This window comes from Rhinopithecus roxellana, chromosome 6, assembly GCF_007565055.1.
Source record: "Rhinopithecus roxellana isolate Shanxi Qingling chromosome 6, ASM756505v1, whole genome shotgun sequence".
NCBI classification, from domain to species: Eukaryota; Metazoa; Chordata; class Mammalia; order Primates; family Cercopithecidae; genus Rhinopithecus; species Rhinopithecus roxellana.
The window spans coordinates 10,563,055-10,591,050 of NC_044554.1; the positions used below are offsets into that span (position 1 = coordinate 10,563,055).

The 27,996-nt window shown below is 38.2% G+C and overlaps 1 protein-coding gene across 4 annotated transcripts in view; it reads left to right on the forward strand.

Moving 5' to 3' along the window:
- NRCAM (neuronal cell adhesion molecule) overlaps positions 1–27,996 on the forward strand; it is a 323,278-nt gene that overhangs the window by 58,515 nt on the left and 236,767 nt on the right. For all 4 annotated transcript variants that reach the window (XM_030932837.1, XM_030932833.1, XM_030932835.1 and 1 more), the window contains exon 2: positions 4,147–4,304. The gene's annotated coding sequence lies outside the window, so the exon portion shown is untranslated. The remainder of the gene's footprint in view (positions 1–4,146; positions 4,305–27,996) is intronic.

Sequence of the window (27,996 nt, forward strand, 5' to 3'; positions counted from 1 at the left end):
ATTCCAGCTACAAAGTTCATATTGCCAGTTATCTCAACTATGGCCTCATTTTCTCTAATGATGCCGAAACCTCATTCTTCTGGATTTTGCAATCTCTAATGAGTAAATGTTAACACCTTTATCCAGCAAATGAAGTGCTTGGTCATATCCATTTATGTAGCTTATTATATTTTTCAGGATAATTGGCAATCAACTTAGAGTATTGGTAATTATTAATTTTAAGTAATGACATACACTAAAATAAACTTATTTACTAACAATTTGATTTTCACATTTTTATATTATTTGCTCTCTAAAATTGTGTCCAATTTGATATTGTTGTTGGCTTTTAAATTTTTTATTAGTAGCATGAATGTTATGCTAGATGGTGTTCTTGTCTAATTCATAGATGATGGCATAACGAATATTTTGTAAGGACAGGATTGGGAAGTCAAAAGTTTTTAGCAGGTTGGGATAATGGACCCAATCTAAGAAGGTGAAATATTGATGTTGTGAAAATAAAGCCTTCACTCGTTTCTAACAAAAAGACCTACAAAAAGATTAGGGGAATATTAACTGTCAGTCTGAAATGTAGCCGTAAGAATGGCAGTAAATGGAGTGCTGTAATCTTAGTCTGTGTGAATTTGGGCACTCTGGGCCGTAGAAAACAGCAACTGACTCAGAACACCCTAAGGAGGAGGGACTTACTGCACAGCTGCCCAGTTTGGATCTGTAAAGTAGAAAGTTAGGTTTGAGATGACCTCAAGGGACTGACCTCTTTCACATGGTCTCACATATGGTCTTTCTGCTATCTCTGCATATTTAGTACGTTCTCCTCTGACTCCCAACATCCAACTAAATCCCAGAGAGAGCTGGTGTGATCAACGTGTCTTACTATTGTCTTTGTTCTAGCGTATCTCTGCACAAAGCTACCTCCTGGGTCATCCACCAGCCTCTGAGGTGCTCACTCCTGATCCAAGCAGCACCTCTACCAAAACAATAGCTTATTTTTTTCTGAACAGTGGGCTGTGGTTGGGGAAGTTAACATTAGAATATAAACCTGGGTGTGGCTCCAAGGGCCAGAATTGTGAGCAATAAGTAAAAGCTACAGGAAGAGAGATTCAGCTCCATATAATTTCCTTAAAATGGAATGGGCTATAGGCAGATAGATGGTTGGATTTAGTGACCTTCCAGGCTCCTTCTGTCTCCCAAAATTGTGTTTTTATTTTTAATACCACTCTTCTATTTCTTCCCAGATGTGTCTAATGAAAACTATCTTTTCACATTATTATTAAAATGAGCTATGAAGATAATTCTGACACAGTATAATTAGGATATGTCTAAGGTGTCAGAAACAGTAATACTTTTGCATTAGCCTCTTAAAATATATTTCATATGCAACATATTTGTAAATTAGATTTTATTATAGTAAATAACAATGCTATACAAATAAAAGAAATAATTTACCTAATGTAAATGAAATGGGACAGCAAACTGCGACATGGATCCTTCTCTAAGAGGATTGAAGATGAATGTAAGAGTGTTAGAAAACTTTTTTACACATGAATTATGAATGATATTACAGAGATTTCAGTTAGGCATTTAAACTCAGATGTCATGATGGACTGAGTTATTTAGGGCAGTTTTCAGTGATGACTCTTCTGATGGCTGCCTGAGCTGAACTTCTCCAAGATAGTGTAACTAAATCTCAGCATCCAAACTGTACTAATTTGGAAGTGTCTGTGTAAGAATAAAAGTTATTCTGTAAAATGTTAATTCTCTCTCAAACAACAGAAATTTAATTGTTTAGCCTGAGAAAATCTGAAAGCACCACACCATGGAGACTCCAGGAGGCTTCTGTTTCCACTTTCCAGTGTGAGAATGCATTGAGACAAAAAAGACAAAGTAGATATCAGAGCAGAGCAGCCTTGCCTCCAGCCTGCAAAGGAATTGTATTTCTTTGAGGCAATGCATGGTTGGGAGAGAGTAGCTTTGTTAAAAGTCTAAAATTCGAGGTCCATCATTTTTGAGACAAGACTCATCTCTCTTGGCTTCAGTTTGCTCACTGATACATTGGTGATGATAATAGTACCTGGGTCAGAGAGTTCTTGTGAGGATGAAAGCACATCTTGGCACAGTGTCTAGCTCATAGAAGGTGCTCAATAGTTTAGCTACTAAGATTACTATTTTCTATTGTTTTTGTTTTTATTTTTGAGACAGGATCTTCCTCTGTTGCCCAGGCTGGAGTGCAGTGGCATGACCTTGGCTCACTGCAGCCTGCTCTTCACTGGCTCAAATCATCCTCTCACCTCAGCCTCTAGAGTAGCTGGGACCACAGGTGTGCACCACCACACCCAGATGATTTTTTTGTGTGTGTGTATTTTTTATAGAGAGACAGAGTTTCTTCATGTTGCCCAGACTAGTCTCGAACTCCTGGGCTCAGGAGTTAGCCTCCTAAAGTGCTGAGATTACAGGTGTGAGCCGCTGTGCCCAGCCTGCTATTGTTCCTTTTTTTTTTGAGACAGAGTCTTGCTCTGTCACCCAGGCTGGAGTGCAGTGGCGCCATCTTGGCTTACTGTATCCTCTGCCTCTTGGGTTCAAGTGATTCTCACGCCTTAGCCTCCGAGTAGCTGGCATTACAGGTGTTTTTGTATTTTTTAGTAGAGGCGGGGTTTCACCATGTTGGCCAGGCTTGTCTTGAATTCCTGACCTCAGGTATCTGCCCACCTTGGCTTCCCAAACTGCTGGGATTACAGGCGTGAGCCACTGGACCTGGCCTGTTGTTCCTTAAAAAGCAGGAACCCTGTGGTTATGCATCCCTGCCCAGAAAGCCACGAGCCTCATCACTTCCTAGTTGTCAGTGTGGCTCATGTCTTTGGATCATACCCAGCCTAGCCTGAAACAGAGTTGTGTCTGGCACCAGCTCATGGTCCATCTGGCTTTCTCCTCCCTAGAAGACCTGACCCCATTCTCATGCTGCTGCTTTGCTTGGACCTTGTGTAAATCACTGTACCTCTTGACCCTGAGTTCCCGCCTCCTGAAAATGGGAACTGCTATAGGGTTTTAAAGTTTTGGATACTATCAATTTAAATTATATCTATTTTAAACAAATGAGTTGTCAGGTGCCGAAAGTGTAGAAAAGACAGAATGTTAGAGCTAGAGGGGTCATCAAAGAATATCTTCCCTGACTTTCTTTTGCAAAATAATGACACGGGTGCCATTCCACCTGAAATTCTGATTTAAGTGGTCAGGGATTTATTTGGTCTGGATGTGGCCCAGCCATAGATACTTTTTAAAAGCTCACCCAGTGGTGCTAATGCACAGGCAGGGTTGAGAAGCACTTAGCAAGCCCAAGGTCATACTGTTAGTGATGGAGGCAGGTCTAGAACTCATGGTTTCTGCTCTTCTTACTACAGACTGACCCTAAGTTCTGGTTTAAAAGAAGCTTTTTGAAGCATTCCTTTTGTGGTTTTACCCTTTCTCATAAAAGTGAGATGTTTAATAAACATAATATTCAAGCACACCTGTTAATTGGCTTCTGTTTAATTAAGGTTTTATTCTGTTCCACCTTAACCTTATGCTTTTTGTTCCTTATAATGGTGTGTTCAGCAACCCCTTTATTCCAGATGCCTTCTTTTCTTACCGCCTTCAAAGCCACCTCTAAAATATAATTGCATTGCTGAGTTCCTCTCTGACATTGTCAACCTTGATCAAATACTTAGTTCTTCATTGTTTGTTCTTTTCAGTCTGTATTAGATTCTTCCCCGCCACGGCCTGTTGTTGATGTGACTGTAAAGCACAGTGTATTCCCATGAAGCATTAGAGTACAATAAGATCAAGTGCCTTTTTTTCATTTTGATTTGGGTGCACCGTTGCTTCCTGCTATTTAGGGGCAATTCAGACCTTCTGTACTACACTGCAATGTAATTGGAATAATGTTACCTTTTTTCATTACCTGTTCCCATTAAGTTGCTTAAAATTTCTTAGATATTGATGTCATTAAGTACGATAATGCTTGGTTAAAATTAATCATGGAATTTGATACGTAGTAAGTCACCCTTGTCAAATTTTAGTACTATAGTGGGATGAAATCTCAGTTTAATAGAATTAGCTAACCCGAAACAATTTACATTGTCCTGTGTTATTTATTTATTTTTTCCTTTTCAGGAATCTTTGTGATATTCTCCCTCAGCATTCTTTATCCACTGTTTGCTGAAGACTTCAGCCAAAGCTGGTCTTAGCTGTTGGCATTCTCCTGAGAAAAGGATAGCTTCAGAAATCAGAAAATCATTTGGGAGGTATCTAGCCCAGTGGACCTTCTGAAGGTGAGAGTGAATTAGTTCTCTCTTTATCTTTAGAAGACTGAATAAACTGGTCTGTCTTCCAAAATCTACTTGGAAAGTAGTGAAAAGAGGGAAACAGTTATTGAAAATTTTTTATAAGCAATTCATAGTTTTTCTTTTTGGGAAAACTTTTTAGTAAATATGGAGGAAGCCAATTGGCTATTTTGACCGAACAGGAATTTATTTGAAGTTGGAACTCTGATCTTATGAAGATCTATCTGAGCATACACATACACACACACACACACACCCCTTTTAAAAAATCAATAATATTTCTCTTTTTGGAAAAATTTCTTATGTATTTAGGGTCTCTATCAGCCTCAATATCTGCCTTACCCTACCTTCTTTCACTGTTTTAAGGATCAAACAATATAACTTATATGCAAACACTTTGTAAACCTTGAGGTATTATTTGCATAAGTAAGAAAAACAATTTCTACTTTTCCTAAACATTTATAATCCTCAGAAATACTCTCATAGCCGCCAATATGTTTTTTCCCCATAGTTTCATTTATTTTCAGTTCAGTTCAGTAAATATTGCTAGGCTCTAAAGAAGCAAAGGTAATAAGTCCTTTTCTTCAAGGAATATCTGCCAAATGCAAGAGACAGCACATAAATAGATATGACCAACTTATCTATGATAAAAGTATATTGAGGGTGCATTAAGGAATGGAAAAGGCAGCTAATGCAGTCTGGGGCCAGAGGGCTGTGTGTAAAGGCAGGCTTCGTAGAGGAGGTGTCCCCTAAAATGGCTCTTGAAAGTGGAATAGGCGTTAGGTAAAGAGCAGAGTGGGGTGGACAAGGGTATTGCAGGTAGGACCAGTGGGTTAGGGGTGTGAAATCCATGTGAGAAAGTAAGAAGTCATGGTATGTGTGTGAAAGGAAGGTGAGCAGGAAGCACTGAAGCACTGAGGTGTTATCAGCTGGAAGTCATTGACATTTTATGTGTATTATGCTGGAGGAAGTATAGAGAATGAACTAGAGCAATATTGAAGGAAGGAAAGATCCTTTTTGTAATTATATGGGGGAGAGCTAGGAGAACTAGAATTTGGCTAGAAGCAGCATTGAATAGAGAAAGAAAGGGGAATTTGAAAGAGCTGGATTTGGCGGTTGATTGGGCATGGGAAGTAGGAAAATGTCAGGACTTGGGATTCTTGGATTTCTGACGTGGGTGACTGAGAACATGATGATACCAGAAGGGGAATTTAGGAGAGAAGCAGATTTATTCTTGGGAAGGGAAAGACTTTGAAGTATATAAGGGACATCTAGATAGAAATATCCATCAGACAGCTAAGTGTGGAGGTAAGGGGAAGATTTAGAACTAGAAACGTTCACTTGGGAGTTAATAGGCAATGGTTAAAAATATTTTTTTAATTATACATTTGATTTTGTATTTAAGCCTTCAATATTATTCATTTATTTACCACTTACCATATTCTCTATTTTCATTTTATTCTGACATTATCTGCTGTTTTTGTATCTATAGTTTTTCTTCTTATTTTCTTGGCATAATAAATTATGATTTTTTTCCTAGAGACAAATATGGTGACCTTTCCAGTTTGATAAAATGAAATTCAAAGCAGTCTTTAACAAACAGTGTAAACCCTAAAGTCAAGGACAGTAACAAGCCAGTGCTATTCTCCATTTTAATTCACAATAGCTACAGCAATTATTTAAGAAAGGAGCTTTACTTTCTAAAATGTCATTCTTTTTCAGTATCAGTCATGAGTCCTTGTCAAATTCTCACTTTCATTGCTCTGCCCAGTGTTTCAGCATTGCTTATGGGAGACTGAGAGGGTCTTTCTTGCATTCTTCAGTGGGATGGTGTTAAGGCCCCTCCCTTTGGGTCTTCTCAGCATCCACCCAGGACATGGTTGAGGCCTGTTATAACAGAGCCTGCACTGTTTGAGAGCAAGTCCACCCAAGTTAGACTGCTGAAATTCATTCTCACAGCCTTCTTTGAGGGAATGTCTGGGGTAAAAATTTCAAATTCAAATAATACTTACAATAGTACTATTTTGAGTGAATTTTATTTGATTACTGTGATCTTAATTAGCTTACTGATTTTTTTCCTTAATACCCATTGGAAAGCTACAGAATGCTCCATTTTTACTCTGTGTAGTTCACTACCATCTTTCCAGGAACTTTAAGATCCACAAATCTGTCACTTTTTCATACACAAGAAAAATAATTTGAGGCAAAATTAAGTAACTTACTTAACACTAACAGCTGGAACCAAAGCCCTGGTCTCCTGAATCTCATTCTGTCTTTTCCACTTCATCATTTTTTTTCTCTCATTCTAAATCTTTATTGAGCTGTGAAGTTATCTATATATCTTAAAATAGGGAATTGAATTAAGTAAATCAGTTCACACCAATGACAGTTGCTTTGGTTAATCACTCTAGATGCAACAATCAGATTCTCTTTTAACACTTGAGGCTCTGATTAAGGCTTTATTATTTTTAAATTTTATAGTTTTTAATTTTTAACATGGATTTTGTTTTTGGCAGCCTTTATTTCTCTAGACTGGTTTTACCAGTGAAATGAAAGATTAGTACAGAATCAAACCACCTGTGTTTAAATTCTAGTTAAAAAAAGACATCAGTGACTTTAAAACCAACACTTGTAGGCACAGGATATTACCTTTTTTGTTCATTTTTAAATTCATCATAATGATTATACATATTTCATATACAAATTAGTTATATTTACAGGTGATATTTGATACATGCACACACTGTGTAATGATTAAATCAGATTAATTGGGTATATCCATCACTTCAAACATTTATCATTTCTTTGTTTTGGGAACATTAGAAATCTTTCTTCTAGCTATTTCGAAATATACAATAAATCGTGGTTAACTACAGTCATCCAGAAAGCACAAGATATTTCTGATTTGGTCAATTACATTGCAATCTACTGTGAGTTTTATGTATAGAGGATGAATTCATGGAAACGCTGCGTTAGTATAATTTAGAATGACGGCACATGCATGCAAGTTGTAGGTGGTCTTGAAGACAATGAATTGTTTTCTGAAGTCCACAGAATGGTCAGTCTTTGCTGTGAAACCAGTGGGCTGTAAATTATCAGGGTGCGTGTACAAAACATGATTCACTCATCCCAAAAGCTGCCAGTAACAAAAGAAGTTTCTACTTATGCACAGAACACAAAGAATATTTCTCCCTGTTTCAGTCTCTCTTTTTGCCTTTCTATTTTCTCTGTCTCTGTGAATCTTTTTCTGTCTTACTCATATTCACTGCATGATAGACACACACTAATATGATGTCTCCAAAACATGAGACCCTTGACAGTTTGTGGAACTGGCAGTGGAAATAGCATGCTGAGGATAAGGGGTGAGTGCTGTGGGGAGACATTGGCATTTGCTAAATGTTTGCCCTGTGCATCGCTTGGCTACATTGGGCAGAACAACAGTATGAGCAGGGATTAATAGATATGGAAACTATTGCAGACTATGAACACAAGATGGTATGATGGCTGAGAAAGGGGAGGTCAGCTTTCACCACTGTTATCTGACTTGGTGGTGGTCTTCTTCTGCACTATCTTACCGTGGGTGAAGGATAGAATTCAACGGTATTAGGTGACTGCTTTCTGCTTGGATTCCAAAGTGAGTATTGTAAGTGTCATTGTGCAAACAAAGCAATGCATGCAATTTATGTTAGTTTTGGAGTTGCCACTTAGAAGTATTGAGAGTTTGGAATAGCACTGGAGACTGCCTTCCTTATACCCTGTGGTTAGAGCACAGCATTCTGCTAGAGGAGGGTTGTATGGGAAAACTCCTATTGGGAAGTGGAAGGCATGGGTGAGTTGCTGGGGTGACACTTTGAATGGGCAGTATTCCAACAGGCTCAGATCATATTTAACAGTAAAATGTGTTGCCGTATGCCCTTTTATAATGTGGGGTTTTAAAAAGAAAGAGGAAAGGAAATGCTGAGCCACTAACTTTGGGTACAAATTCAATCCCATAATAGAGATCGTAGACTTTACATCAGCAATTTGTGGGCCGTTTTGGTGGAGGACAATGACAACAGATTTCTAATCAGATAATGTCCTGCTACATTTCAATTTTCACTCTCCACTGCCTTTTGTTGTCTGGGTACTTTTGAAATTATTCTTGATTCAGGTTTATTATTAACTTTTGAACCCCAGCTACTGAACTAATACCTTGCTGCTCATGTGAAAATGAGAATGGTGACTAGAGAATTTGTTTTTGCCTTAGTTAATAAAATAGCACAACAGCATAATATGAATTAATGGCTCTTCACATTTTCTCATAATATAAGCTGGATTCATTTTCCCTTGGGGATCTATTTCAAATTCATGCCCTAATAAAACCATTCTTGCCAGTTGTTGACTTTCTAGCTTTTTAAAAGCATCTCCATAATGGATAAGTAGATAACAATAAATAATAAATAATTTTGATCTTAAACTTTAAAAACATGTTTATTGTTCTTATTATATTAAAATGGAAAAATAAAACAACTTCCTCTTCACGATCAATAGTATAAGTATTTGTGCTGTTTGTTTTAGGCAAGAACCATCCTAAGGCAATTATATCTTTTAATATATAAGAGCTATGAGGAAAGATTGAGGTAAAAAAAAGATTGAGGATGCAGCACTACTAACAGGGTTCTGTTCACCCAACATAACATAAATGTCCTTCATTTAGAGGACATGTACATTATCGATAGAACTATTCAAAAATCCCAATATCCACTTGGATAATAACTGTTACCAGTATTTCAAATTATTGTCTCTCCTTTTCTGTTTCCTCTCCTTGCTGTCAGAGGTTTCATGTTTTATTTGGTGTCATCATATTAGTATGTGTGTATCACAGAGAATGTAAATGAGAAAGACAGAGACAGAGACCAAGAAAGGCAGAAAGAGGCAAAGAGAGAGACTAAGAGGAGAGAGAAATATTCCTCTTGTCCTACATATAAACCAAAGCAGTATTTGAAGTTCCTTTCTCCCCTCAGTCTGATTTCTTTGACTTATTTGGCCTTAAAATGATATAATCTGTAACTCAGAATCCATAAACAGGTTCACAGGGCCACATCCTGAGTTGGGGATCAGAACATGCAGTCACTGTGGTGGACCTGTGATGTGCCACTCAGATCCCCTGCCCTTTCCTGACTGAAGCACTCTTTCTCCAGCTTCTTGAAGTGTTGACAGCTGATGGCTCACTTGGGTCCCTCCTTTTGGGGATTGTCCTCTGCCTTCAGCTAATCAGAGCTGCCTCACCCAAGATTATACTGTTTGCCCCAGGCCTATGTGCATTCAATGAGTGGTCGATTTGGGGACACAAAGGCTCTTGACTCAGTTCAGGACAATGGGTTGGCTGAGGCTTTCATTGTGACAGCACCACAGCACCACGGCCCAACTTCTCCAACTCCCTTGTCCTGCTTTGCACACTCCCCTTGGGGTTGTGCTCAGGAGCCCTCACCAATAAAATTCCTGCCTGCAGATCTTCATCTCAGAGCCTGGTTCCAGAGAAACCTGAACTGCAGCAATCACCGTCCGTGGGCCATGCAATGTAGCGTGTGTGTGTATCAGGATGGGATGACCTGTCTTCATAGTACTGTGATAAGGTACTGGCCCTGGAATCACAATCAAGATCTGTGACAATGTAGTCCAGGCCCTTACTATAAAAAATTGGGGTAAAAATACCTACCTTTTAGAGTTCTTGCCAGGATTTAACAGCAGAGTATTTGGTACCTGGAACATAGGAAACATTCACTGCATCATAGCTATTATTATAATGACCAGTAATTATCTATAAGTAACCCATAAATAGTGTACCAGTTCTGACCAACTGGACAATACAGAGTGCACTTTAATGTCATTTTTATTACATAATTTGCTTTAGTAGAATATGGAGGTTAATAAAAGATGCATCACTTGCAATTTTAAACAATTCCTTACTGTTAGTCCCCATTAATAAGGTATGTGGAGAAATTGGACAGGATTCCAAAGGGAAACCAAAGTGATTAAAGAAATGAGAAACTTCTCTGAGTAAAAGTTAAAGAAACTGGAATTGTTTAGGATAAGAAAATTGAGGCATAACCCACCTTAAATCATCAAATAAGTGGAAATCTTTCGTGAGGATATTGGACATTTTTTGCCCATGTTCAGAGGATAGAACAAGAGGAAATGGACATACATTAAAGAAGGAAGATAGTTAGATTTATATCAAGAGAACTCCTCTGCTCTTGACAATAAAACACTGGAAGAGGCTTGTAAAATATACACTTCTGAAAATCTTCAAAAAAGAAGAGAACATTCAGTCCTGAGTTACTGAGATGCTTCCCAGAGTATTTAAGAACTCTGAACTCTGTGATTTCAGAAATAATGCCTCCTAGAAATTCAAACACATATATTTTGTTCTGCAAGTGAAAGAAAATAATTACTTTCATTTTCTCTATAACTTTCTCGTAGTATCTTTGTGTGCAAACACACCTTGTGTGCTTTTCTGAACGTGTAACAAGTCTTTCTTTTATTATTATTATTATTATTATTATTATTATACTTTAAGTTCTAGGGTACATGTGCATAACGTGCAGGTTTGTTACATATGTATACTTGTGCCATGTTGGTGTGCTGCACCCATCAACTCGTCAGCACCCATCAACTCGTCATTTACATCAGGTATAACTCCCAATGCAATCCCTCCCCCTGCCCCCGCCATGATAGGCCCTGGTGTGTGATGTTCCCCTTCCTGAGTTCAAGTGATCTCATTGTTCAGTTCCCACCTATGAGTGAGAACATGCAGTGTTTGGTTTTCTGTTCTTGCGATAGTTTGCTGAGAATGATGGTTTACAGCTGCATCCATGTCCCTACAAAGGACGCAAACTCGTCCTTTTTTATGACTGCATAGTATTCCATGGTGTATTTGTGCCACATTTTCTTAATCCAGTCTGTCACTGATGGACATTTGGGTTGATTCCAAGTCTTTACTATTGTGAATAGTGCCACAATAAACATACGTGTGCATGTGTCTTTATAGCAGCATGATTTATAATCCTTTGGGTATATATCCAGTAATGGGATGGCTGGGTCATATGGTACTTCTAGTTCTAGATCCTTGAGGAATCACCATACTGTTTTCCATAATGGTTGAACTAGTTTACAATCCCACCAACAGTGTAAAAGTGTTCCTATTTCTCCACATCCTCTCCAGCACCTGTTGTTTCCTGACTTTTGAATGATTGCCATTCTAACTGGTGTGAGATGGTATCTCATTGTGGTTTTGATTTGCATTTCTCTGATGGCCAGTGATGATGAGCATTTTTTCATGTGTCTGTTGGCTGTATGCATGTCTTCTTTTGAGAAATGTCTGTTCATATCCTTTGCCCACTTTTTGATGGGGTTGTTTGTTTTTTTCTTGTAAATTTGTTTGAGTTCTTTGTAGGTTCTGGATATTAGCCCTTTGTCAGATGAGTAGATTGCAAAAATTTTCTCCCATTCTGTAGGTTGCTATTCACTCTGATGGTAGTTTCTTTTGCTGTGCAGAAGCTCTTTAGTTTAATTAGATCCCATTTGTCAATTTTGGCTTTTGTTGCCGTTGCTTTTGGTGTTTTAGACGTGAAGTCCTTGCCCATGCCTATGTCCTGAATGGTACTACCTAGGTTTTCTTCTAGGGTTTTTATGGTATTAGGTCTAACATTTAAGTCTCTAATCCATCTTGAATTAATTTTCATATAAGGAGTAAGGAAAGGACAGTTTCAGCTTTCTACTTATGGCTAGCCAATTTTCCCAGCACCATTTAATAAATAGGAAATCCTTTCCCCATTTCTTATTTTCTCAGGTTTGTCAAAGATCAGATGGCTGTAGATGTGTGGTATTATTTCTGAGGACTCTGTTCTGTTCCATTGGTCTATATCTCTGTTTTGGTACCAGTACCATGCTGTTTTGGTTACTGTAGCCTTGTAATATAGTTTGAAGTCAGGTAGCATGATGCCTCCAGCTTTGTTCTTTTGACTTAGGATTGTCTTGGCAATGCAGGCTCTTTTTTGGTTCCATATGAACTTTAAAGCCGTTTTTTCCAATTCTGTGAAGAAACTCATTGGTAGCTTGATGGGGATGGCATTGAATCTATAAATTACCTTGGGCAGTATGGCCATTTTCACGATATTGATTCTTCCTATCCATGAGCATGGTATGTTCTTCCATTTGTGTGTGTCCTCTTTTATTTCATTGAGCAGTGGTTTGTAGTTCTCCTTGAAGAGGTCCTTTACATCCCTTGTAAGTTGGATTCCTAGGTATTTTATTCTGTTTGAAGCAATTGTGAATGGAAGTACATTCATGATTTGGCTCTCTGTTTGTCTGTTACTGGTGTATAAGAATGCTTGTGACTTTTGCACATTAATTTTGTATCCTGAGACTTTGCTGAAGTTGCTTATCAGCTTAAGGAGATTTTGGGCTGAGACAATGGGGTTTTCTAAATATACAATCATGTCATCTGCAAACAGGGACAATTTGATTTCTTCTTTTCCTAACTGGATACCCTTTATTTCTTTCTCTTGCCTGATTGCCCTAGCCAGAACTTCCAACACTATGTTGAATAGGAGTGGTGACAGAGGGCATCCCTGTCTTGTGCCAGGTTTCAAAGGGAATTTTTCCAGTTTTTGCCCATTCAGTATGATATTGGCTGTGGGTTTGTCATAAATAGCTCTTATTATTTTGAGATACATTCCATCAATACCGAATTTATTGAACGTTTCTAGCATGACGGGCTGTTGAATTTTGTCAAAAGTCTTTTCTGCATCTATTGAGGTAATCATGTGGTTTTTGTCTTTGGTTCTGTTTATATGCTGGATTACGTTTATTGATTTGCGAATGTTGAACCAGCCTTGCATCCGAGGGATGAAGCCCACTTGATCATGTTGGATAAGCTTTTTGATGTGCTGCTGGATCCGGTTTGCCAGTATTTTACTGAGGATTTTTGCATCTATATTCATCAGGGATATTGGTCTAAAATTCTCTTTTTTTGTTGTGTCTCTTCCAGGCTTTGGTATCAGGATGATGTTGGCCTCATAAAATAAGTTAGGGAGGATTCCCTCTTTTTCTATTCATTGGAATAGTTTCAGAAGGAATGGTACCAGCTCCTCCTTGTACCTCTGGTAGAATTCAGCTGTGAATCTATCTGGTCCTTTTTGGTTGGTAGGCTATTAATTATTGCCTCAATTTCAGAGCCTGCTATTGGTCTATTCAGGGATTCAGCTTCTTCCTGGTTGAGTCTTGGGAGAGTGTAAGTGTCCAGAAAATTATCCGTTTCTTCTAGATTTTCTAGTTGATTTGCGTAGAGGTGTTTATAGTATTCTCTGATGGTAGTTTGTATTTCTGTGGGGTTGCTGGTGATATCCCCTTTATCATTTTTTATTGCATCTATTTGATTCTTCTCTCTGTTCTTCTTTATTAGCCTTGCTAGTGGTCTATCAATTTTAACAACAAGTCTTTCATTGAATAGGTGTCTTTATGTGTGTTTATAAATATGCTGGTTATTATTATCACAGTTTTCAGTCTTGCTGTAGGCCATCTCTATATTCTATATGAAAATAAATTAATGCTTCCTATCCTGGGCCACTTATTTGTGCCCAATGTAATCTCTTTTGTGAATCAGATCTTGTGATGACATTGTTAAAATACTCACAAGTATTAGATCACTATGAAAGGCTTTGGAACAACAACAGGAAGTCTGCAACTTTGAAGAATAAATTATTTTCCAATCAATTAATTGCTTAGAGATAAGATTAAAGAATGGATATGGGACTGGATTTTTAGACTAAATGCTCTTTTAAGACCTCAGTGTTGGAAGATAAAAGGAAGTATCTAAGAAGTTTCTAAATTACTAGTAAGTGTATTGGACTTTGCATTTTCTTCTTGGCATGTCTTGTCAAGTAGTAATCAGCAGAGTTAGAATGATGTAGATGAAGAACACTGGACTAGAAGCCAAAAGGCTCTAGAGCTATTAGAGTCATCGGGTGATCTATTCTTCCTTCATAAAACATGTCTGTGTAGTTTTCCTTTGCATTTCTAGTTCCTGCATCCCTATATACTTATCACATTACAGTGACCTTCTTTCAAAAGAAACCAAGCAGACCTGAGGGTTCCACTCCTGACAGCTCAGCCTAGGGGCCCCATCACACTCTGACCTAAAACAGCTCTGCTTACATATTCATATTCGTATTTATATTCATATTCTCTCTCCCTCTCCCTTCCTCTCTCTCCATAGATGGACAGATGTTTTAAGATCTCACTTGATTAAATGGATCCGCTGCTGTAAATATAAGTTGTAAAGATGTACTTACTTATTCTCATGCCTTCCATATTCTCTCCAATACATTCCATTCAAATACCCAGTTTCATTCCTTCTGTTTCTGCCAAGCTAAAAATTCTTCAAACGGCCCTCCATCCCATGAAGAATAAAGTATACAGTCCTTACCCTGGTATTCCAGTGCTCTCTCCTTTCTAATTATTGAACTAGTCTACTGCATCAGTTGAGTTGGCCTCCGTGTTCTAACCTGTAGGATTATTTCTGGGTATTAAATATAGTCCTTGACACTGTGTGCAGGATGACTAACTCATTGGAGATGCCACTGTGATTTTGCTCAGCGTCAGCCTTGCCTTTCTTCTAAGCTACCTAAACCTTTCTCATTTGAGCACACCTCAAAACGTATGCTTTTCTTCCACAAAGTCTTCCTTGATTAGCCCACATTTTGTGTACCATCTCTGAAATTCTCTCATGTGGTTGGGCGTTTATACCGGTCTCCCTTACATTTTCCTGGTTAACAGTGGTGTTATTAGACTGTAGGTGTATTGAGTGTTAATCGACTCCTGGAGTGCATCAGAGGGCAGTACAGCAGCAGTGATCTCTGCCCCTCTAAGGAAATACAAGGGTTTGAATCATCCCAGTTTGTACATTTTCAATGTAATGTATGCATTAAGACAGGGAGGCAAATGTAAGATGGAAATAAATGTGATCTGTTCCTCATAATGCCTTAAATTGCAACACATTAGAGTACAAAGCACTTGCTTAAGATCAGATGATACAGATTTTGAGTCTAGTTCTGCCTCTTACGTTGGGTCCTTCAGAAAGTCATTTGTCTTTTATGATCTTTTCCATGATAGTGATCATACCATTCTTTATTCTTCACATTTCATAAAGTACTTGGCATGTTGTTTAATTTCAGCTTCACAATAACCCATGAGATAACTAGGGCAAGCTAGTATCTGCCAAGCACAAAAACTGGGCTTAGGGGACAAACTTCCAAATCCCAGTGTGATGAACCAACAGTAGGCACTGCAACTCAAATTTCTTTACATGTTACTAAAAGTGTGGTCTATAAACCAGCAGTGTGGACATCACCCAGAGCATGTTGGAAAAGCAAAGTTGCGGGTCCTACCCTAGACTTGCTGAATCAGAGCATGTGTTTTAACAGGAGGCTCAGGATTCATATGTATTAATACTTTACAGTGAGAAAAGTACTGTAATACAAGGGCAGTTTAAGCACCTGAGGTAAAAACATGAAAAGGTTTTTTATTTTTACTTCTATCACTGCCTTCAAATCTCCTGTGTCAAATCTCCTTTCCTTTGAAGAGGACTCTAACAGAACTGATGGATTTTTTTAGCTACTTTCAGGTTTTTAAAAGTTCAAATACAACCTTCAAATTCATATGGAAATAGGAGCTTTTCTTTCCCCCAACCCATCTTGTGCCCTTCAACAATTCTTTACTTTTTTTCTGCCAGTTCACCCGCAACCTGTTTTTTGTTTTTGGTTTTGTTTTTGTTTTTCTTTGACTGGATCAAAGAAAATCTCCTCTTTTTTTAATTGTAATTTTTAGGTTTTTTTTTAACTTTTATTTTAGATTTAGGGGCACATGTGAAGGTTTGTTACATAGGTAAACACGTGTCTTGGGGGTTTGTTGTACATATCATTTCATCACCGAGGTATTAAGCCCAGTACCCAATAGTTATCTTTTCTGCTTCCTCCTCCCACCCCCTCCGATCAAATGGACCCCAGTATCTGCTGTTTCCTTCTTTGTTTTCATAAGTTCTTATCATTTAGCTCCCACTTATAAGAGCTGGAGACTATTATCCTAACTTAGGAACAGAAAATCAAATACCATATGTTCTCATCAACCTGTTCTTAAACCAAATGCACCACTTCAAAGTCCTGACTCTTAATGGTATGTTATCATGATGGTCATTTTTCAGAGTAGGATGTTCAGTTACCCATCTCGGACTCCTTTGAAAGTCAGAAGAAAAAAAACAAGCACACATCCCCAACATAAAACCATGAAGAAATTCTAGTTTTTATTTCTTAATTTCCCCAGGTTCTTGGCTCAAGGAAGATGTATAATTGTCTTCAGCATAAACTGAAGTTAATGAAGTATGGGACTGTACTTCATTAAAAAGAAACATTTTAAAAGCTCTTGTTCTTAATTTTTATTCAAATTTCTCAATCTTCTTTGGCTAGGAAGCCAAGAGTTAGATCTATTCACCATAAGCCAAATGACTGCCCTTGGATGTTCAATATGGAACTCCGTTGAAGTCTGCAGGGGTTGTGTTCATTAGAATTCCCAGGGGTTACCAAGCCCTTGTCATAAGTTAAATCAAATTCCCTCATCCCTGAAATGGAAGTATCATTCTGGCTCTCCTGCTGCCTTCTCCGTGTCTTATTTGTTTTCACTTTAATGTTACAAGAAAAGACAGCTTTTGTCTTTATTTCTGGTTAGCAGTCTTAATGAATATTCATTAGCAGGTTCCCTTTCTAGCTACTGTTTTGTAATTTGTTATTTTTAAATGAAATCTGAAGTGAAAATAACTCCCAATTCTCACTTTAATATGTTTGGATTCTTAATCTTGATTTTGGAGGTCCTGAGCCAGACAGGAGTGACTTTAGAAGGCTGTTTGCCTAGGCAACATCCAGGGGTATGTGTGTATGTGTATGTGTGTGTGTGTGGTGTGACTCAGTGGCTATAGATGGGACTACATTGGAACACACTTCCAGAGCCTCTGCAGGACACTGTGGTGGGCATTATAGCTACTGTGCCATTTTATCTTCACAACAGCACTATGAGGCAAGTATAATTGTATCCCTCTTACCAGTTGGGAACTGAAGCTTTGGAAAAGTTAGTGATTTCCTCCAATTCACAAACTAGTAAATGAAAGAAGGGGAGCAGGTGGTGAGAGAGGTCATTGAAATGTGAGTGTTCCACAGTGCTTTTCTGGTTGTTTGCCTAGAAATTGATAGTGGGTAATTTGGGGGTAATTACTTTACAGAGTCAATATGGGGTGTTTTTGGTATATTAAGTTTTTAAGAAAATGATACTAAACTTGGGATGCTCTGTACGGAGCCTGCTGTTGCTGCCCTTGCTTAATCTGGAGGCTCAGTACTAGTATTTAGATGCCAGGGTCTCTCTACAGATTGCCCTGTTAGTTTAGGATTTTCTTTTTTCTTTCTTTTTTCCTTTCTTAGAGATGGGGTCTCGTTCTGTTGCCTAGGCTGGAGTGCAATGGTGCAATCATAGCTCACTGCAGTCTTGAACTCCTGGGCTTAAGCAGTCCCCCTGCCTCAGCCTTCCAAGTAGCTGGGACTACAGATGGGTGCCACTATGCCTGGCTACTTAAAAAAATTAATTTAATTTAAAAAAATAGAGATGGGGTCTCACTTTGTTGCCCAGGCTGGTCTCAAACTCCTGAACTCAAGTGATCCTCCTGCTTCAGCCTCCCAAAGTGCTGGGATCAGAGGCATGAGCCACTGCACCCAGCCTCGTTAGTGTTTCCTTGACTGGATAATGCTACCAAACTCTACATTTATCTGTTTCTAAAGAGTTTTTTCTACATTCAAAAAAAAAAAAAAAAATCTCTGTTCCTCTGGAAAGCAAAATTTCCCACCTCTGGAAACCAAAACTGATGCAGATCTTCTGTGACTCTGTGGGTTTAGCACCACACAATTTGCAGTTACCATGCACCCCTTCACAGCCTCAGATGCTTTTCTGAATGTCAGCAGGAACCTCACACTCCCATTTAAGGACTATTTGTCTAAACTTGCTAGTCAGGCAACTAATCTCTGCACTGTGAAGTCTGTTTATTGATTGTTGCATTACATTCCCTCTGTGTCTCTCCTTATTTAATGGGGTGGCTATAGACAGAGGAGCCCAGGGTACCTATCTGCCTTAGACAGGATGAGATTGCCCTAAAGTCACATAAAAAATGGTCAAGGCAGGCCAGGTGCAGTGACTCACACCTGTAATCTCAGCATTTTGGGAGGTTGAGGCAGGCGGCTAACCTGAGGTTAGGAGTTTGAGACCAGCCTCGCCAACATGGTGAAACCCCGTCTGTACTAAAAATACAAAAAATTAGCCTGGCATGGTGGTAGATGCCTGTAATCTCAGCTACTTGTGAGCCTGAGGCAGGAGAATCACTTGAACATGGGAGGCGGAGGTTGAAGTGAGCCAAAATCGCACCATTGCAGTGCTGTCCAGCCTGGGGCACAAGAGTGAAACTCTGTCTCAAAAAAAAAAAAAAAAAAAAAAAGAAAAGAAAAGAAAAGGAAAGAAAAATGGTCAAAACCAATGGTAAGACCAGCTCAAAGCAATTCTTTACTAGCCCTTAACATTTTTTGTTGAAATTTAAAACACTATTTGCCTTTGGATACGCAGCGAAGGCCCTTTTTGGATCACAGTAATACTCAAAATTGTCTTTCATCTCCCAGGCAAGATATAATTAGACTTCCTATGCAGTTTACCATGTGATTTAGGATATGCAATTAAATTAAAAAAGCTGTGGGCAAAAGTATTTTAAAATAGTATTATTTTCTTCCCCTGAGTTTAAAAGTAATACATATTCACTGTAGACAATTGGGAAAAATGAAGAAAAATGTGAAGAGAGTAAAAGTAACACAGGCAAGTGATTATTAACTTTTTGATGTTATTTTTCATTACAATAACACATATATAGCTATATACGTATGTTTAATCTTCTTGCAAAATAGTTTTAATGGCATTAGTCCTTATGGTATTACTGCCAAGCATTTTTCTCCTTTTCAGTTCTTTGTATTTTCTTTTATATATATATATATTTAAAGATAGGGTCTCTCTGTGTTGCCCAAACTGGACTCAAACACCTGAGCTCAAGCATTCCTTCTGCCTTTACCTCCTGAGAACTTGGGAATACAGGCATGAGCCACCATGGCTGACTTCTTTTTATTTATGAAATGTGATATTACATACATACAAAAGAGAGGGATAGTAACCCAGTACTCAGGAGCATTTATGGTAGAGATAGGCAGCCTAGATTCTGGTCTTAGAACTACTATTTGCTAGCCCGGAACTTTGGGCAAGTTGCTTAATCTTTCTGTGCCTCAATTCCTCATATACAAAATGGGGATAAAATCATATACATTTATAGAATTTGTTAAAAGTAAATAGTAAAGAGTTATGATTATAACATTAATGTAAGGTTAAAAAGAATACAAACAAGCACAAACAGACTCACTTCTCCATCCTGCCACCCTGAAGAAGGTGCCTTGCTCCCTTTCACCTTCCGCCATGATCCTAAGTTTCCTGAGGCCTTCCCAGCCATGCAGAACTAACTTTTTGCCCTGAGAAAGTGTGTGCCTTATACCCACTGCTTATTCTTCTGGAGATATGTCTTCTCCCATTTGAGTGATTATACACAGAAGACGAGGAATTAAGCCAGGAAAAGGACATGGTGGCTCATGCTTATAGTCCCAGCACTTTTGGGTGGGGGACCAAAGAGGGGGGATTGGTTGAAGGTAGGAGTTCAAGACTGGCCTGGGCAACAAAGTGAGACACCCATCCCTGTAAAAAATTTAAAAAATTAACCAGGAGTGGTGGTGCACACCTGTAGTCCCAGCTACTCTGGACCTGAGGTGGGAGAATTGTTTGAACTCTGGAATTTGAGGCTGCAGTGAGCCATGATCATGCCACTGTACTCTAGCCTGGATGACAAAGTGAGACCTTGTCACTAGAAAATAAAAATAAATACATAAGCCAGGAAGAAAAAGTAGGAATGGCCTTCACCTTAAGCAGAAGAGATAGAAGAGGCTGAATTAAATGCAACCTTTTCAGTTGGACCCAGTGGCTCAAGCCTGTAATCCCAGCACTTTAGAAGGCCGAGGTGGGAGGATCACTTGAAGCTAGAAGTTTGAAAACAGCCTGGGCAAAAATTTGAGACCCTGTCTCCACAAAAAATAAAAAATTAAAATAGTTAGGCATTGTGGCACACACCTGTAGTTCTAGCTACTTTGGAGGCTGAGGCAAGAGGATCGCTTGAACTCAGGAGTTCAAGGCTGAAGTGAGCCATAATTGTGCCACTGCCCTCCAGCCTGGGTTACAGAGCAAGATTCTCTCTCTCAAAAAAAAAAAAAAAAGAAAGCTGGTTTTCTTTTTCTGGTAATTGAGGACTAGATTATTTGGACAACCCTCCTACTGAAAACAACTAAAAAAGCTAGATAATATATAAAAATCAACATCTTAAAAGTATAAAAGCCTTGACAAGATAGTAGAGAATTACTAGGCCAGAGCTGAAAGGAAAATATTTACCAGTGAGGTGAATAGAGTAGAAGAAACTTTTTCTCTCAGGGTTCTTGACAGTTGTCAATTTTTGAATTTTCACTTTGAATAATTCACAGAGCAAGTAGCATCATGATAGAAGTCAAAGCCTGGAGCCCCCAGAAATAGGAAATCCTTCCCTTAATAGGCTAGGACTCCAAAGTGCTACACCCTTTGGAAAAGGATGAACCAGATTTGGGACAGTCCTCACATAGGATTACAACCCAAGTCTGATTCCCTGGGTTGTTCACAGAACCTCAAGCCTTAAACTAGGTTTAAGGTAATGCCATATTGTTGGTACTCCCAAGTACCTGACAGAAACAAACATATATCTTTGGAGAAAGATATGTGTTTATCCTTTATCCTTGATCTCAAATTATTCTTGCAAATAGTTTTTAAATGCAATGAGGAACACATGGTCAAAGATGACCAAGCATGGGCATGGTGGCGTGCATCTGTAGTGCTGGCTACTTAAGAGGCTGAGGCAGGAGGATCACTTGAGCCCAGGAAGCTGAGGCTGCAGTGAGCCATGATCATGTCACTGTACTCACCCTGGGCAACAGAGCAACATCCTGTCTCAACAAAAGATGACCAATCACACAAGAAAACTAGACCCCAAGAGCAAGAAGCAGTAGCTACATCAACAACAAAACCAGATCCTCAAAAAGTTTAGATGTTGGAATTACCAGAAACAGACTATAAAATAACTGTAAAGTATGCTTACCATTTTTAAAGAAATGAAAAATAAACTTGATCACATCTACAGAGAATAGGAAACCCAAAAAGGGACATTTAAGACTTAAACAGAAACCAAATAAAACTTACAGAAATAGAAAACCAAATAACCCAGAAATAGAAAAACAAATAACCGAAGTGTAAAACTCAATACTTCAGTAGTCACATGGTATAGCTAAAGGGCAAATAGTGACCCAGAAATTACGTCAAAATAAATTATCTATCATGCTGCACAGAGAGATAAAACAATAGAAAATAAAAAAGAGAAAATGAGATATAGAGAAGATAGAAGATGTTCTCATACAGTCACTTTTCATTATTTGGCAAGAGTTATGTTCTATAAAGCCACCGTGAATACTGAATTAGTGAATACTGAACCATTGTTCCTAGGAGAAATAAAAAGTTTCTATGAGCATCTGTTCACAATTTTTCATTAATTCATCAATATATAACTTTGTTTTATGTGTGTTTTTGTTTAAAGGCACCTCACTTAACACATTTGTGGCCAGCAGCACCATAACTCATGCCTGAATGAAGCTTATTTAACACACAGATTTTCACAGCCTTCTTGCACCAAGAAACACTACACAGCACTTCAGTACTGTGTTTGGGGGCCACTGTAAACAGAGAAATCACCAAGAAAAAGCACAAAAATGCAAAAAACAAAACCAGAGCCCTAAATAGATAGCAAAAAGGACATGTGTTTACAGTATGAGAGCTGAAGCAAGAACACAGAGCATCACCTTGTTTGACCTCAGCTAGGAACATGTACATCAGGTGACTCAAATTTTTTGCCACTCTGAGCATGTCCATGAATGACCATAAAAGATTAATTTGGAGGTTATAAATAGATTTTAGCAAGTAGGTGAATCTGCAAATATGCAATCTGCAAATAATGAAGATTGATGGTACTTAGAGTTTCAGAGAGAAAAAGAGGAAAGAAAGTTGGGGAAAAGGTGACATTCAGGAGGATAATGACAGAATTTCTTAGAACCTATGAAGTACACCAGTTGACAGATAAACTCTGTCATAGAAGTTAAGTCATTAAAAAAAACACAAGTGTTTACATTTGTCTCGTTAGTGTTTCAAATGGAGGAGAGGCAATTTTCAAAAAAGTAATGGCTGAGATTTTTCTATAATTGATGAAAGACTTGAATTCACTGATGTAGGAACCACAATGTATATCAAGAAGGTTGAATAATAAGGAATATAAATTATGATAAAACAGGGTAAAATTCACCATTTAAAAATCTTTTTAAGTTCACCCATCAGTTGTGATAAATACATTCACATTGTCAGGCAACCAATCTCCAGAACTCTTCATTTGGCAGCACTGAAATGCTAGACCCATTAAACAAATCTCCTCTCCTCCAGCTCCTGTTGCCATTCTACTTTCTGCCTCTATAATTTGGACACTCTGGGTATCTCACATAAGTGAAATCATACAGTATTTGTCTTTTTGTGAGTGACTTATTTCACTTAGCAAAGTCAAGGCTTATCCATGTTGTAGCATGCACCAGAATATTCTTCCTTTTAAAGTCAAACAATATTTCATTATATATTCCTTTGTGAATTTTTATTACCACTCTTACTTTTTAACCATTTCAATGATAGTAGTTTTACATTAATATCTGATAATTATATTATCTGTGGTTCTTGGGCATCTTGATCTCTTGTTCTACTGATTTTGCTTTGTGGTGGCTAGTTTTTCTAGGTGTTTGGGAATATTATTTATGTGGCTATAATAGATTGAACTTAATATTTGGGAATCCTGAGACCTATCTTAAGGAGGAGTTTATTTTGCTATCAGGAGTCAGAGGCACTACCAGTCTAGAAACACATTAGCCTTTCAGCTTAATGTCAGGATTTCAGGTTCAGCTAGCTGTACCTCAAAAGCATCCTCAGACTGTTAGCTGCATTTACCCCTAACGAGAGTCTGACTTTCCTGTTTGTTCAAGTATTTTTTTTTCTCTCCTTTGTCTTTCTCCATTCTTTTATATAGTCCTCCTTCAATTTTCTGTTCTTTCTTCCTACTTTATCCTTCCTTTTTCTTCTTTCCTTCTCTTTATCCACCACAGTGCTTTTTCTGGCTCTTTGAGATTTTCTCGTTGCCTTTGAATTTTTGAAATTTCACTGTAGTGTGTGTCTTGGAGTTTGTTTATGTGTGTGTGTGTTGAATCCTGCTTATTTGTTTAGTTTCCTGAGTCTGTGAATTTGTGTTTTTCATCTATTCTGAAAAATTCTTAGGCACTATTTCTTCATGTATCATTTCTCCCTCATCTTCACAGTTGTCTCTTTCTAGAGGTCCTATTATAAATGTTAGTCCTTTATTTGTATCCTTTATGATTCTTAACCTTTTTTAATGTATTTTTCTCTCTTTTTTGGTCTCTGTTCCAGTCTAGTAGTTTCTTCAACCTTGGCTTCTAGTTCTCTAATTAACTCTTTTTACCTGTGTCTTATTAGCTTGTTTACTTGTACAATACATTTTTACATTTAAATCATTTTTTTTTCAGGAAGTTCGTTTTGGTTCTTTTTCAAATTGGCTTCATATTTCATAGTCTCATACTCTTTGTTTATGTATTCAATTCCCTCTGTAATCTTTTAATAGCACACTTAATTTATATTTTGATTTTAGTATTCCAACATAGGAAGTCGTGACAGGTCTGTGCAGTGTATTCTGCTGGCTCTCTCTCATAGTGTCTTACTTTTTCATGTAATTCAAATTTTTTAAAAGTTGAAAAATTATACTTGTGTTGGAACTTTATCTGTATGAATTCTGTAAGGTCTGCTTTCAGGGCACATATCTTTGTAGAAGATTTATGTTTGTTTCTAAGGGAAACAATTGCTTTAAATTAATTTGTTGGCTTTGGATTTTCTTTGCAAGGTGGGGGGATGTCATACAGAGAGGATGACCTTTTTGGATTCATGTTTTCACTTTACTGTTATCCTCTGATATTTCCCTTTTAGTTACTTATAGCTTAGCTGTTCCTTTATAATCATGGCTTTTATATTTTTCTAGAATGTTTAGGTGTTTAGTTGGATTTCAGAATATGCAGTCTCTTATATTGCTGGGAGGGGAAATTCTGAGCATTTAAAGTGCTCTCAATTCTCAGTGGTACTGGAAAAGTGTTACTGTAAGGTTGGTGAGTAATGAGAGAGGATGGCACTCTCACTCTGGGTATTGAAGGGCATCAGTATTCTCATCCATCCAAGGTCCTTTCCAGCCTATTGTGTCTCAGGAATGCCAGTAAGGCCATAATAGTATTGAGGGACTCCTGGGATTGCATTACTTTCTGAAATGTTGCCTCCATTTCTTAATTTGATCTTTCCCATTCTTAACTGGTACAATCCACTCTCAATAATTTCCCAAAGGAAATTTAATGTTCTCATTGAGGATATTTATAGCTAGGTTCGTTGACACTTGTCTCTAACATATTTTAATTATTCTTTTCATATGTTTTTCTATTCACAAGACTGCAAACCAGGTTCCCAAGTGTGAAAGTGCTACAGCTGTCTGGGGTTCATTTTGTTTGCTAAGTGGCTTTTTTTGTGTGTGTTAGTATTGGCTATAAATTTCCTAATGCTCAGATTTTCTGTTTCAAGAATACAATATACAGATGTATTTTCAGTCTGTATGTTCCATTCACTTTCAATTTTTTTTTTTTTTTTTGGAGGCAGGATCTCCCAGGCTATAGTGCAGTACTGTGATCATGGCTCACTGCAGCCTCAATCTCCCAGGCTCAATTGATCCTCCTGCCTCAGCCTTCCAAGTAGCTAGGACTACAGGTGCACCACAACACCTGGCTAATTATTGTATTTATTTGTAGAGATGAGGTTTTGCCCTGTTGCCTAGGCTGGTCTTGAACTCCTGGGCTCAAGTAATCTGCCTGCCTCAGCTTCCCAAAGTGCTGGGATTATAGGTATGAGCCACTGCACCTAGCCCACTCTCTATCAAAATTATTCTATTAACTGTGTGTTTTCAGTGTCATTGATCATGGTAGTAAACATTGTTTTGGAAAGAGTTGCTCAACAGTAGCTTTTATGTAATGACTGACTTTTGCCTGCATTTAAGGCAGATTGCAGAAAGAAATTAGGATGGTCTTTTCCCCAGTTTCCCCATATTGACCTTGCCTAGCATTCATCTTTAACGGGACCTTACTTGGGAGACAGATAGGAAAGGAAATTAGGAAAGGAGAATTAGGCAGGCATACCTCAGCATGTTTTACAGATGCTCATTGGTAGACTCAGGCTGCCAGATTTTAAAGTAACACGAGAACAGGAACCTCTGCAGTAGCCGCTTATACTCACTCATCTCAGGAGGGCAGCAAGTACCAACCACACCTGCCCTGCACATAACCAAACCAGCCTAACTAACTTAAAGGAAAGGCAGTTTATTAGAAGGCCACTAGGAGAGCATAAAACTTACAAGATGACTATGGGACCAGACATGAACATGGTCAGGAACCAGGTTACCTCCAGAGAGCAGAAAGCAGGAACAATAGGTGTTCTCTTGCAGCAGGAACCAGCTGGTCAGGATGACAGTGATGAAATGGATGAACCCCAGCCATTTTAGTCTCTTAGGCACTCTGCTCAAAATTTAAATTCCAGGCAGGTATTTAATTGACCAAGCTGGGATCACATGGCTGCCCCTTGGCTGGAAAAAGTAAGGGAACTGGATTCAGGGCCTCTCCAGATTATATCCAAAGTTGAAGTAACTCCCAGAAATAAATTTGTGATGTGCTTAGAAACCAGGCCTAAGTGTTAAACAACCAAACACCAATAGATGTCCATCTCAGATTAACTGTGGATAACTGGAGTTTGGACAATGGCAATTTAGTATCAAAACCAGACTAGTCCTCTCTCATAGGTCTGGCTGATACAGTCATATCAAAATGTTCTGGGGGTTTGTCAGTAACTTAGATTCTTTCAGGCATGTTTTCTCTTCCTCTTCCTTCTTTTGTCCTTTAGCTATTTCAGGTTCACATTATTTCCTCTACAAGAGACTGGACAGATGACATTCTTTAAACTTCACATGTTTGTACATATCAAATGCAGTGAAAAAATTTGTTTGGAGGACAATGGAATAAAAATAGTGATATTCATGGGGTTAACTCATTTCCATATACTTGCTTTGGCTGTATATAAGATTAACATAGAACCCAAGATGGTCTATAGTTTCATTGTTGTCTCCAGAAAGAGATTTTACAACTATTCCATTATTATCTCACATGTCTTTTCTTTTTCTGTAGGAAGTGCTTGTGTTAGAATGAAGTGAGTATCGCTTCTCGGCCTTTTGGCTAAGATCAAGTGTAGAATGAAGTGAGTATCTTCATGAGTATCTTCAAGACTATGATCCTTTTATTTCCAGGCTTTTCCTGAGTAGTCTTAAATTCTTAAAGGTCAAACGACAAGGAAATGTGCTAACGTTGGCAGTGGACCTTTCACTCACATCCATCACGTGGATGAATGTCTTGATTCCTGGAAGCTGTGACAGATCCTTGAAGGGCTGTAGAAGACCTTGAAGGGCTTTAAAAACCATTATTAATTATTTTGGGGGGGAGGAGTGGTGCTTTCAATATAGAATTATTCATTGATTCAGTCAGTATTCAAATACTGAGCACATTCTAAATGCCATGCACTCTGTTGCATAATGTAGTCATTGCCTTCAAGTAGCTCATGGACTGCAAGGAGGAAATAGGCACATATATAACTATATGTACTGCTAGCTAGGGGCTCCTCAGTCAAAATCAGAGGACTTGTTATATCTGTACTGAAACTAATCTAACCTGACTGAGACAGACAGTCTGGGCTGGGTGGCTAGCCTTCTAGCTTTCTGATATTTTGTGTTCTCGATAATGTATTTAATTTCTGACATCTATGCTATTCCATGTACTCACTCTCAATAAATATTTTATAGCTGAAGCTGCGGAGTTTCATTATTGCTAATTGGTACGGAACAAAACAAGAAGAAAGCATCTCCTGCCTACAAGTACTGCTGAGCAGGAAAATTATTATGTGTACTCTCTTTGGAACCCATACTTTCTTTGAACCCTCCCTAATCATTGATCATGAGCCTGTACATACCCATACTATGCTCTGATTTCTGTTTCTAGTATGGCACCTATTTCATCACACAGCATCTCTTTGCTTCTGGACTTACCTTGCATTTGGAGCAAGGGATTTGTTTCGTCTGTAAAGCCACAATATTTAGCACAGCATCCTACTCATAGTTCAGTAAGTGTTTGTTGAGTTGAAATCTCACTTCACATTTGAATTCATCATCTTTCTACATATGCTTAATATCTTACACTAATTTGAGAAAACTCAGAAATTAGCCTCA